At 34.1% G+C, this 12,506-nt stretch overlaps 1 long non-coding RNA gene across 1 annotated transcript; it reads right to left on the reverse strand.

Moving 5' to 3' along the window:
* Positions 1-8,617: 8,617 nt before the first annotated feature.
* LOC130235284 (uncharacterized) lies at positions 8,618-12,052 on the reverse strand. Its single transcript, XR_008838377.1, has 3 exons — positions 11,972-12,052; positions 11,788-11,880; positions 8,618-8,661 (listed from the first exon to the last, which is right to left on the reverse strand). It is a non-coding gene; the product is annotated as an uncharacterized LOC130235284 (long non-coding RNA).
* Between the last annotated feature and the right edge of the window lie 454 nt (positions 12,053-12,506).

Raw genomic sequence — 12,506 nt, forward strand, 5'->3', positions numbered from 1 at the left:
GATCAAAAAGCACTAATTTTAGAAATGAAAATCTTTTTTCTTCAAATTTTCTCCTAAGGGAGCTTAAGGTTCACTAAATATGCTCTACTTCCCTTTAGCTTGAATGTGTAGACAGCTGTGGATGTTGCTTATTATCCATCTCTAGGGAATTCGATATGACTGTCCTGAACAGTGCATCTTTAAAAAGCTTTTATTATAAATGTCTTGCATTCCTTTTACCAGAAAGAGTTTGTCAAAATATATAAACCGGAAATTAGTCTTACTGCATTTGCTTTGTTTGGATTTTGGGTTTGCTTCTTATTACAAGACTATTCTTCCATATTCTTCAAAGAAAGAGAAAAAACACAGCATTTTGATTAAACAATCTGTTGTGCCACCTTTATTTTGTTGAATTAAAGTAAACTGCTCTGGTAGGGGTTTGAGTATTTCTGGACTTCAATCATCACAAGTAGGAAGAAAAGATCCTTACTAGTGACTTTACACAATCGCAGGAAAACTGCTATGCCTTTTCCCTTCTGACTCTCTGCTGAACTGCACAGAAGTTTCCTCCTTTTGATCTGGACCTCCTTACTGTGACAGTCTCTTGCTTTTAGGCTCTTGTTGAGAATACAAATGATCCCGCCATACAGTGCCATAGTAAATATTTTCTAAATAGCTAAAGTGTGATAAATCGTTTCTTTACACAAGATTGTGTGGACACAAGACCTTGTGTATGATCAATTAAGTAGGGTGGGTCGGCAAGTTCATTAGATACCACTGAAAAAACAATCCTTCTATACATGGAAGTGAAAAGTCCAGCACAATACATTAAGGCTGTCAGCATGTCACACTCTAAAAGGAAAGAAAAAAGATTCAGATCTTGATACTTTTTTGTGCATTACATTAATCAGTATTTTCTCAGAATATGCTTGTTTACCAAGAATACTGCGTAAGAACCAATAGTTTGACTCTCAGCTTAGTTCCAAACTTTCATTTGAAGAGCAAAATACGTATTTAAAAATCACTTTAGGTACAAAAAGCGTAAAATTATTACCGTTGTTTTTTTATGGGGGAAATATACTCACCGGCCACTTTATTAGGTTCACCTTACTAGTACCGGGTCGGATTCCCTTTTGCTTTCAGAACTGCCTTAATCCTTTGTGGCAAAGATTCAACAAGATACTGCAAAACTCCTCAGAGATTTTGGTCCATATTGACATGATAGCATCTTTCAGTTGCTGCAGATTTGTCGGCTGCACATCCATGATGCGAATCTCCCGTTCCACCACATCCCAAAGGTGCTCTATTGGATTGAGAGCTGGTGACTGTGGAGACCATTTGGAGTACAGTGAACTCATTGTCATGTTCAAGAAACCAGTCTGAGATGCTTTGCGCTTTGACATGGCATGTTATCCTGCTGGAAGTAGCCATCAGAAGATGGGTTCACTGTGGTCATGAAGGGATGGACATGGTCAGCAACAGTACTCAGGTTGGCTGTGGCGTTGACACAATGCTCAATTGGTGGGCCCAAAGTTTGCCAAGAAAATATCCCCTACACCATGACACCACCAGCAACCTGCCTGAAATGTTGATACAAGGCAGGATCAATCCATGCTTTAATGCTGTTGACACCAAATTCTGACCCTACCGTTCGAATGTCGCAGCAGAGATTCATCAGGCCAGGCAACGTTTTCCCAATCTTCTATTGTTCAATTTTGGTGAGAGTGTGTGAATTGTAGCCTCAGTTTCCTGTTCTTAGCTGACAGGAGTGAGACCCGGTGTGGTCTTTTGCTGCTGTAGCCTCTCCGCCTCAAGGTTTGACGTTTTGCATTACTATTTGAGTTACTGTTCCCTTTCTATCAGCAGGAACCAGTCTGGCCAATCTCCTCTGACCTCTGGCACCAACAAGGCATTTGTGCCCACAGAACTGCCGCTCACTGGATATTTTCTCCTTTTCAGACCATTCTCTGTAAGCCCTAGAGATGGTTGTGTGTGAAAATGCAAGTAAATTTGCTGTTTCTGAAATACTCAGACCAACCCATCTGGCACCAGCAACCATGCCATGTTCAAAGTCACTTAAATCACCTTTCTTCCCCATTCTGATGCTCGGTTTGAACTGCAGCAGATCGTCTTGACCATGTCTACATGTCTAATTGCATTGAGTTGCTGCCATGCGCAATATACTGTATAAAGATGGCAAGGGATGATTAATCATAAAGCAACATGGAGTCTCACACATTTCTTGTCCACAAAATGACAAGAATCTGACACAATGACTATTGTACAAGATTTACAAAAACAGTTTACTTGTTTTTGGTTGAAATCAAAGTAATTCTGTTGTTCTATTTGAAAGATAGAATGAATGGGATATGCGATTTCTTAAAATTAAAGGATCGATTTTTAAAATAACCAGTAATTCAGGGACTCTTTTTGTTCTTTACTTAAGGCCACTTAACTGTTTTTAGAAATAGAACGGGCAAATTACTTTGAACCCCACCATAAATGAACATTGTTACCACCTTTTACCCCTGATACTATCGTAACACAGGTCAAGTCAGAGAGCACACTTCATAAAAAGAGAAGACTCAAGGATTCATGTACTAATCTAGAGCACAGTTTACACTTCTGTTTCATTCACCATGTAGGAGGAGAGAGAGAATGAGAGAGCTAGCACTCAAATGTACTTGACAACTTTCCAGCTCTCAGTTATGCAAGGATCCCCACAGGCATCCCATTTCTCGCCTCAGCATCCAGACACTGATGTGCATTAGGGTCTGAACAACTGGAGACTATGGCTTAGTTCAGACAAGTGGCAACAATCTGATTGCTTTGGCTGATCCAACTCAAATCCATTTAGTTGTTTGTAGTCTGGTGATTCGTGAAGCTTTTCTCTCTTTTTTTGGAAAGATTCACATTAACTGATTCACAAAAACACTAGTGTATCACTTAGAACCTTTGGTAACCTGTTAAATCTATGGAGAGTGTATTTTAATTAAAAATATTCCCATTGTGGATCAAGTAAATTGATATTGGAAAAAATAAGTATTTTTAAAGTGATTCCTATGAATTGGTTCACTTAATGTGTACACCACTTCATTGTAGAACATTTGGATACTGTATTTTAGTAGAGACATATTGTCATCATAAATCAAGAAGACTGGCACTGAAAACAGATTATTACAAAAGGGTGCACTAGGACTTTGAATGATGAACCAAATGGATCTGTAATTAATTATTTTAAATTATAAAAAATGTAAACATTTGCAAACAGACCATAAAAAAAAGAAACAGTAGATTATTCTTAAAGTTATCTATAAGTGATACAATTCACATTTAGAAGACACTGTATACACATTTAAAGCTTGTATTTCTTCACTTCCACACAAATAGATCATCAATATTTTTATTTTTTTTGCTCTCATACTTCAGTTACTCATCAGATCCTCTAAATAATCAATACTCCTTAGTATCTGACATGTCCCGCCCCCTTCAAGATGCTTCTGATTTGCTTTACATTTGATGCGCTTGAGCTCAACCTCTCTAACTGGTAGAGCTGTGATAAAATAAAATGCTATTGGTTGTTATTTAAAAAGGGAGCTATATTTTTTGTCCTGCCCTGACTTCATGTTTCAATTGAAATTACAACAGACATTCAACAGAAATGCAGAAGTACTTCACGAGACTATTAATGTAATTAAAATGCATCATGTATATATGTATAGTAGTGCTTGTTAGAAATCTGTTAGTATCTGTGCATGTCATTATTTTGTAAAAATTCATTTGCCCTCAGAGAACTTTATCATACACCCGGCGCAATAAGGCGTAAGACATGCTTGGCATGATTTGTTGCTATTTTCTGACCAGCACAACTGTAATTTCTTGTTTTGCGTCATGTTGTTTAAATCGTAAATCTATTTGCAATACTTTGTGGACTCATGGGTGTGCTGGTCTGAAAAGGAGGTGTGTTAAGGCGCATTGTTGATATTTTGAGAATCTGAAATAGACTTCGCCATTGACTAACTAAAAGCAGGTCTAAATTCCAGCAGAGAGCGCATTAGTTAGTTGTTAGTTGACCACCTATGCTGGTCCAAACGATTACACATTGCTTAATACACACAAGATGTACAGCAATACACAAATATCTTTACATTTGGTAAAAAAATTAAGGATTAAAATATTACAAAATTATTATTTCATAAATATAAAAAACACTGCCTCCATACCTTCACCTCAGGGGCTTTTTTTTAGTTTATTCATGACAATTTGCATTTTGTATAATGTTATGATTATTAGTATTATTATTCATTATATGCATATTTATATTTTTTTTAATAAAAAGAAGTGTAGGTTTATCCACCTGTTGGGTTTTGGAGATGTTTGCATCACCAAATGGGGCATAAGAACAGGACACGTGTTTGAATATAACTCTTCGTTGTTATTGTTTATTTATTAATTTGCTGGAATTTAGAACTGAATTTAGAAATAGTTTTAAAACAAGTTTTTGCACTTAACAAATTAAATTATATATGTAGGTAATGGACGTCTTCAGTGGAGTGCATACAACACCGTTTCCTTATCCACGAAAGTAAAGAAACCAAATGGAGGAGGCTCATTCTTTATCCTCTGACTGCAGATGATCTGTTTAACTGTTTTCTGTCTAGTGAAGAGTTCAGTTTTTACACTTACAAAGTCCGCCATGCAAATAGCAAATGCACCATGGTGTGACACCAACTGACTCTTAAAGGTAATGGAAGATGAGTCTCTGATTGGTTTAATGCACGTTATGCTCAAAACACATTAACTCATTTAGAGAATAAGCTCAACACTGTTAGACCATGCGCCTGGGTTGTATTTTTCCATCCTTAAATTAGCAAAAGTGGATTCGGACAAGCCCATAATGCTTTTGCACCATGCGCTTTAGACTTTGCACTCAGATCGTTAAAATGGAGCCCAGAATCCCTCAAAATGTCTTTTCTTAACTTCTGGTCACATGGAATACCTTTTGGGAGGGGCTATCAGTGGGTGTCTTGCTTCCTTAATTTTGTTTCCCACGTCCTTCTTCCAATGATCCAATTGGTTCCTAAAGGAGGAAATAATGCACCGTCCTATTTTTTATCTATTTATTTTTATTTCAGCAACGTTTCAAGTGGGTGTACATCAGCATAGGAGAAAAAAGGACAATTTCAACGTCCATTTCATGCCGACTTTAAGACTCATCTATACCTAGAAAGCTTTAATGTTGATTTTAGAGGGACTTTAAAAGTGTAATAATGTTTCTGCTGCGTGTGCTGTCTGAAGCATGGGTTCAGTGCTGTCATGATGAGCCAGAAAAGAGGTAGCACTTCAATCTTCAGTCGACTGACAGCTTTTCATGTCTTTTGCCATCTCTTGTATCATTACCATGGAAACCAGTGCTGATAGATGGGATGGTAACCACACTATCTGAACCCATGCATCTGATTTCCTCACATGCAAAAATGAAATCTGGCACAGAGACGCCTAAGACTGCATTTGATCAGAGCGCCCAGCAATTTTAGTGTTTTTGAATGCACCATTTTGTCTCTTTTAATGGACTGACTTTGCAGGAAACATTAGCATGAGTTCATCTCAGTGGGAGGGTGGTTGACTGGTTTATTTTAGAGTTACGTTTATGTAGCACTGGCTATTCTCAAGGACCTCGCAGAAGATTGTTCTTACTGTGTCTCTTTCACAACAGCCTTTTTAATTCACAAGGCAGAGTATTATAATGCATCTCCTGCACAAAGGCTGCGGTGGCCATACTGAATCACACATACTGTAGGAGAGAAGCTCTGGTTACATACAGCCACAGTTATGTCCTGGCTTCATCCTGGGATTTTCACTTCCCGTTAGAGAGTGTCAAATACGATACACCTGTCTCTCTGCAGGCTTTAACCCCAGCAGTCGTCACTAAGATCATTGGCTGACGCATGTTGGCACTGCTGATGGAACCACTTTCCATGTAAATGTGACAGCTGAGTGACCCTCTCTCTCTCTCTCTCTCTCTCTCTCTCTCTCTCTCTCTCTCTCTCTCTCTCTCTCTCTCTCTCTCTCTCTCTCTGTGCATTACTATTAATGTATAGTTGTGTTTGGTCTCAGCTGCTATTTTTAATACTAGACATTGCTTTGTGTGACTCTGTTGGTGCTTATATGTATTTGTTTTAATTAATCCGAAGCATTAATTTGATATATTTAAAAAATGTTTATTCTTATTTATTTATTTATTTGAAACACATGTACAGTTATGTGTATATTTATTCTAATCTATATTTTAAAATATGTTTAGATTTTTAGTTCTTCTTTCTCAATTCTATTATTCCAAGCGGTATCTTTTTTTCTAAACAAAATCCATTGTTTATCCATATACTGTACCTCTTCATGCAATTTATTTTGTTTTGCAATTTTTTATACTAACTAATACTCTTGTGAGATTTATTGTTATTATAAGTTTACTGACTTATTTTTTGTTCCAATTTAGTTTTTGGTAATACTTTATAGTAACTACACTATGAATCATTTATTAAGCATTAGCAAATAGTGAATTCATTATTTGTTAAGCATTAACTCTACATTAATTAATGCTAGTGAGCAGTTTATAACTGCTGCTACAAATGCTCCATTCTTGACTTATAAGCACATTTATAATGTGCTTAATGATTGTACTTTCATAATTTGTGACTGATTGATTTTTCATTACTAAATTAATTATTTACAAACCTTATTGAAGAGTAAATGGTGGTTTTTAAAGATCATTCAGAATGACTTAGTAAATGATTAATAAACTATTGAAATCAACATTTAAAAATCTTATTATTCAGGCATATAGTAATGATTACTTTCTATACTACTAAATGCTACATTAACTCAACTTCATTCAGTTTTGTGACCTAATCTAAAGTGAGGACTATTTATGCTGTATAAATCCATAATAAATGACAATTAAAGGCTTGGTATGAAATGAACTAAACATCTTTACAATCTTATCTAAAAAGTAAAATTACTGTAAAGTTTAAACATTGCTGAATAACAGGAGTGTCAAAATATAACATACAATTGGATAAAACAACAACATTATAATAATTTAACAAAATATTACACTCTCAGAAATAAAGGTACACAACTGTCACTGTGGTGGTACCTTTTCAAAAGGTTCACATTTGTACCAAAAGGGTTCATATTGGTACCTCAAAAGTATGTATTAGTACCTAAAAAATTTAAGAGGAACACTTTTTTAGATTTTAGGATCAAATACCCTTGAGGTATTAATATGGAATTTAATAAAAATTTGTACCTTTTGGAAAAGTACCACCTCAGTGACAGTTCGCGTACCTTTATTTGTGAGAGCGTATGACACAACATTTAAATATTATTTAGTGATGTTTAAAGTGCACAGAAATGTAATTTTAGTTAACATTGCAAAGATTTCTTTTTTATTTGATACAGTTTCATTTGTGTATCGAAATTGTGAATAGAAATGAATAAAGTCATTTAGGACTTATAAAGCATAAATAGTCCTCACTTGATTAGGTCACAAAACTGGATAAAGTTGAGTTAATAAAGCAGTTATTAGCATCAAATTAACTATTAGATGTAAATGTGTTCAATATGAATAGCTATATTGCTTAAACATGAAATGCCATAAGCATCTGCATATCATATTCATTAATTTCTGTATATTTATTGTTAATATATTAAGAATTTACATTTAATTCATTCATTCAACATGTATTTAAAACTTACAAATTATTTATGTATGCAATGTAAATGTTTTATTCCAAATGCCTACAAATAAATTATTATTATTATTATTATTATTATTATTATTATTCATTTATTTATTCATTCATTCATTCATTCATTTTCTTTTCCTCTTGGTCCCTTTATTAATCAAGGGTCGCCACAGCGGAATGAACCACCAACTTATCCAGCACATTTTTTTACTCAGCGGATGCCCTTCCAGCCGCAACCCAACACTGGGAAACACCCACACAGTTTTGCACACACTCATACACTATACGGCCAATTTATCTTATTAAATTCACCTACACTGTAAAAATTAAAGGTTCCTGGAGGCACTTTTTGGGGGTTTTCACATTGCCACACCGGCGGAACCCTCTAAAGAACCTCTAGGCACCATTTCAAAAAAAGGACAGTTCTTTGAGGAACTTCAAGGGTTCCTGGAGGAACCCTTTTATTAACACTGTAAAAATGAAAGGTTCATGGAGGCACTTTTTGGGGTTCTTCACGTTGCCACGCTGGCGGAACCCTCTAAAGAACCTCTAGGCACCATTTCAAAAGGAGCAGTTCTCTGAGGAACCCTCTTATTAAGAATGACCAGGAACCACCTTGAGTGCTTTGAAGCACCATTTTTTTAATGCTTGTTTTTCCACTCTCTCTTAATTTATGGTTTGTGCAAACATGTTTAATCACAAATTCAATAGACATCTATCTATCAATCTATACATGTTTATAGATTTTTAAAAAATACAATCGCATTTTTCATAAATAATTACTTTTATTAATCAATATACATCACAATTACATTCACATAATATGATTAATAATGTAATATACATTTAATGCAAATAATCAAATTTAAATAATGTCTAGCAATAACAACCAGCAACATCTTCAGCTGTCCACTGCTTCACATTGGAGGTGTCCCTATAAAAGTAAATTAAAAAGTAGTTAACCTGAGAAGTTATGAAAACAAAGGAAATTCACAATATTCCCAGAGCCATTTTTTTACTTATCAAGACATATTCACAAAAGATATGCAGAACATTTCTGAATAACAAAAGGAAACATCAATAAAATTAGGAATTGTCTTAATTTATATAAAAGGATTTTTTTTCACTGCTTGCAGAGTGCCCATATACATCAATAAAGGCAAAATCCATAGAATGTAAACCTCTCAAATATCTGAGCACAAGCAGAAATAAGACAACACAAAAGCTGTGTGAAACCACTCCCTCCTTAGTGCACCCCACATATTTTCCCACTCATTCACACAGATAATGCACTATAATTTTGAGTGTACTGCATGTGCGATATTGTTATTTTATTCAGGTTGTAGTTATTAGCATTTTTTAAAATTAACCATTAGTTGATTAAAAACACATTAAATAAAAAAAAAATTATATGAGTTAAAAATTTAAATCAATTATGCATGAAGGTCAAATATTGTTTTTGGACTAAATTTAAGCGGCCTTCAAAATACAGAAATTAATATTACAGGGCTCAACAATAAGTTTTTACAATAATACAATGTAAAAACATGTATATACAGTACTTAAGAAGTGCATTGTTCTATATTATTAATTTAACTTTAAGTACTGTGGTTAAGGTGCCTTAATATAAAGTTGGTCTTGTTTTTTAAAATATATAAATGAAAGTAAAGCAGTCTGTCAAGTTTACATTATTTTGCAAATTGTTTTCTACTTTGATGTAAATATATATTACAAACTCGATTAATGTAACCATTTAGAAGAAAATGCCATGTTTTACTGTAGTTTTTAGAGCTAGGGTGCAGCTATTTTGGAATGTCGCTGTGTCTGACGTCACAGGGTTGGTTCCGTTCCCTCAACTGAAGTGATATTGTGGAAATAATGGACTGAACATGAAGACTGAAAAGCCTAATTTAACAATGCGTGAAGTTGTGGACATGCATCGAAGAGCTGGTACAAATACAAGGAACAGACTTGTGTCTAAAATCGAAACTTTTTTTATATGTTTACTATTTTTCTTTTTTTTTTTTAAATACTGTTCATTTGATGTGCTTTGGTCTACTCTCTTACACTGGTACAGCGCTGCCTGGGACGGTGATTTACATTCAGACTAATGCAACGATTACAATAATCTTTCAACATTGAATATGAAGCACGAAAAAAACTGTGAATTGAAAAACGGCACCGATCTTAGTTTGGTTTGAACATGAACAGAAGTGAGGGGCTATATAGTGAAAAGTGAAAGTACCCGCCTCCATTACGTCAGGTACCAAATCTTGTTAAAGACATTGAGGGCAGTCAGGCATCGTAATACAGAGAGTGGACCAAAGCACATCAATCGATCAGTAATAAAAGAAAAATTTAAAAATGTATAAATGTATTTTTATGTTTCAGACGTACAGTTCAAGTCAGAATTATTAGCACCCTTGTTTATTTTTTTCCCCTAATTTCCAAATTTTAACACATTTCTAAACGTAATAGTTTTAATAACTCATTTGTAATAACTGATTTATTTTATCTTTGCCATGATGACAGTAAATAATATTTACTAGATATTTTTCATAACACTAGTATTCAGCTTAAAGTGATATTTAAAGGCTTAACCAGGTTAATTAGGTTAACTAGGCAGGTTAGGGTAATTAGGCAAGTTATTGTATAACGATGGTTTGTTCTGTAGACTATCAAAAAATATAACTTAAAAGGGCTAATATTTTGACCTTAAAATGGCTTTAAAAAATTTAAAACAGCTTTTATTCTAGCTGAAATAAAACAAATAAGACTTTCTCCAGAAGAAAAAATATTATCAGACATAATGTGAAAATTTCCTTTCTCTGCTAAACATCATTTGGGAAAAATTTAAAAAAGAAAAAAAAATTCAAAGGGGGGTTAATAATTCTGACTTTAACTGTAAATGTAATGCTTGTATTTGCACTAGCTCTGTGATGCACATCCAAAACTTCACGCATTGTGTTAAATTAGGCTTTCCAGTCTCCGTGTTCAGTCCATTACTTCCACTGTATCTGTTCAGCTGAGGAAACGGAACCAACCTTGTGACATCAGACAGTGATATTCCAAAATAGCTGCACCCTAGCTCTAAAAATATAAACTATTGTAAAACATGCTCTTTTCTTCAATAATGGTTACATTAATCGAGTTTGTTTATTATATTTTCACTAAACTGGAAATCAATTTACAAATGAATGTAAACTTGACTGAGTGCTTTACTTCCACTTTAAAGGGACAGTTCACCCAAAAAATTTTATTCTGTCATCATTTACTCAACCTTCACTTGTTCCAATCCTGTTTAAGTTTCTTTCATCTGTTGAACTGAAAACAGAAAACCTATAACCACAATCCATACTTTGTTATACTGGTTAAAATTTATTTTTAACGGTTAAAAATGTTCAGCTTTAATCAAAATATAATGTTTTGCGCTTAACCAAAGAAAGAAAATCCAACAGGTTTGGAACATATTAGAGGTGGGTAAATGATGACAAAATTTTAATTTACTTTAAACCATGTTTATTTGTGAGGTAGTATTAACTAACTCACTACTCTGTAAAAAAACTATAATTTGGTGGACACTTTATAAATACTATTTTAATTGAACAACTATTAATTTTAAATGTATTACCCAAGCATTATGTTGCTTTATCTAATAATAAATATAATTTAATTAAATTCAAGTTCAACGCAGCTTCGTTTTAAACTAACATACTGTAGTCATTTTGTTTAAGCCAGGTTTCAGTAAGACATTAAGATTAGGATTATTAGTGCATTAAGATTGTTGTCTGTTCATTTACAATACGTGTTTTAGGTGCAAGTGGCCTGACGTTTAGAAGACCGAACTTCAAAAAAAAAATATATATAAGTATTTTCACTTATTTGCCATTTTTCTGGTTTGATTTTTAATAGATTTTTTCTAGAACACATAGTAAATTTAATTCTTGATCTAATAATACGAGGAACAGACAGTTTCTATGGAGTTAGCCAGATATGCATTACTGTGATTAAAGTGGTACGAGCAAAAGTCTACATGGCTAAAATGTGGATTTTCACTCACTGGTCAAAGCATCCTGAAGATGTTTTCTAACAGGAATTCAGCTCCAGTACTGCTGTGGTGCAGCCCATCAGCATGGGCAAGCCTAGGACGATCCTAGAAAAGATTCCAATTGTTAATAAAGAGCAGATTTTGTTCTTCACACCATGTTAATAGCCATTAATTCAGAGCAAAAAGTCTGCTGAACCTTTCATGTCCACAGCAGTAAGTAGAAAGCTGTCCAGAAATGATGATCTGCATTGCAAGTGAAGTGCATCGGACCATTTCAACCTGGTCCTCTGCTACCTGGATTTGATACAGCAAACTTTAAATTTCTAGTCTATATCTGTCGCAATGATTTACACCTAATATGGATACATCAGAAACAAGCAAATGAGAAAATAAGTGAGTGATTTTAAACACTTAAATGGTTAAAAGTTTAATGTCATTAGTTCAGTGATACCAAGCTGGATAATGATTATCAAATAATATTGTTTGTTAAATGAAGTATTTTTACATTTATTTCCAATTCAGTTAGTTACTTAAAAAAAAATACTTACATTTGAGGTGACTCAAACGGCTGTTTGAGAGAATACTGAACAATTTCAGGGTTTATGTGGATGTTCTGAGAAGGAAAAAAGCAGGCGTTATGTACATTATTTGTGTGAATGAATAAAAGATGTATTGAAGTACATAACTTAGACACAATTTGTCACACAGGTAACTGTTTAAGAAACGCAAAT

The sequence above is a fragment of the Danio aesculapii genome, chromosome 9 (genome assembly GCF_903798145.1).
Source record: "Danio aesculapii chromosome 9, fDanAes4.1, whole genome shotgun sequence".
Lineage (NCBI taxonomy): Eukaryota > Metazoa > Chordata > Actinopteri > Cypriniformes > Danionidae > Danio > Danio aesculapii.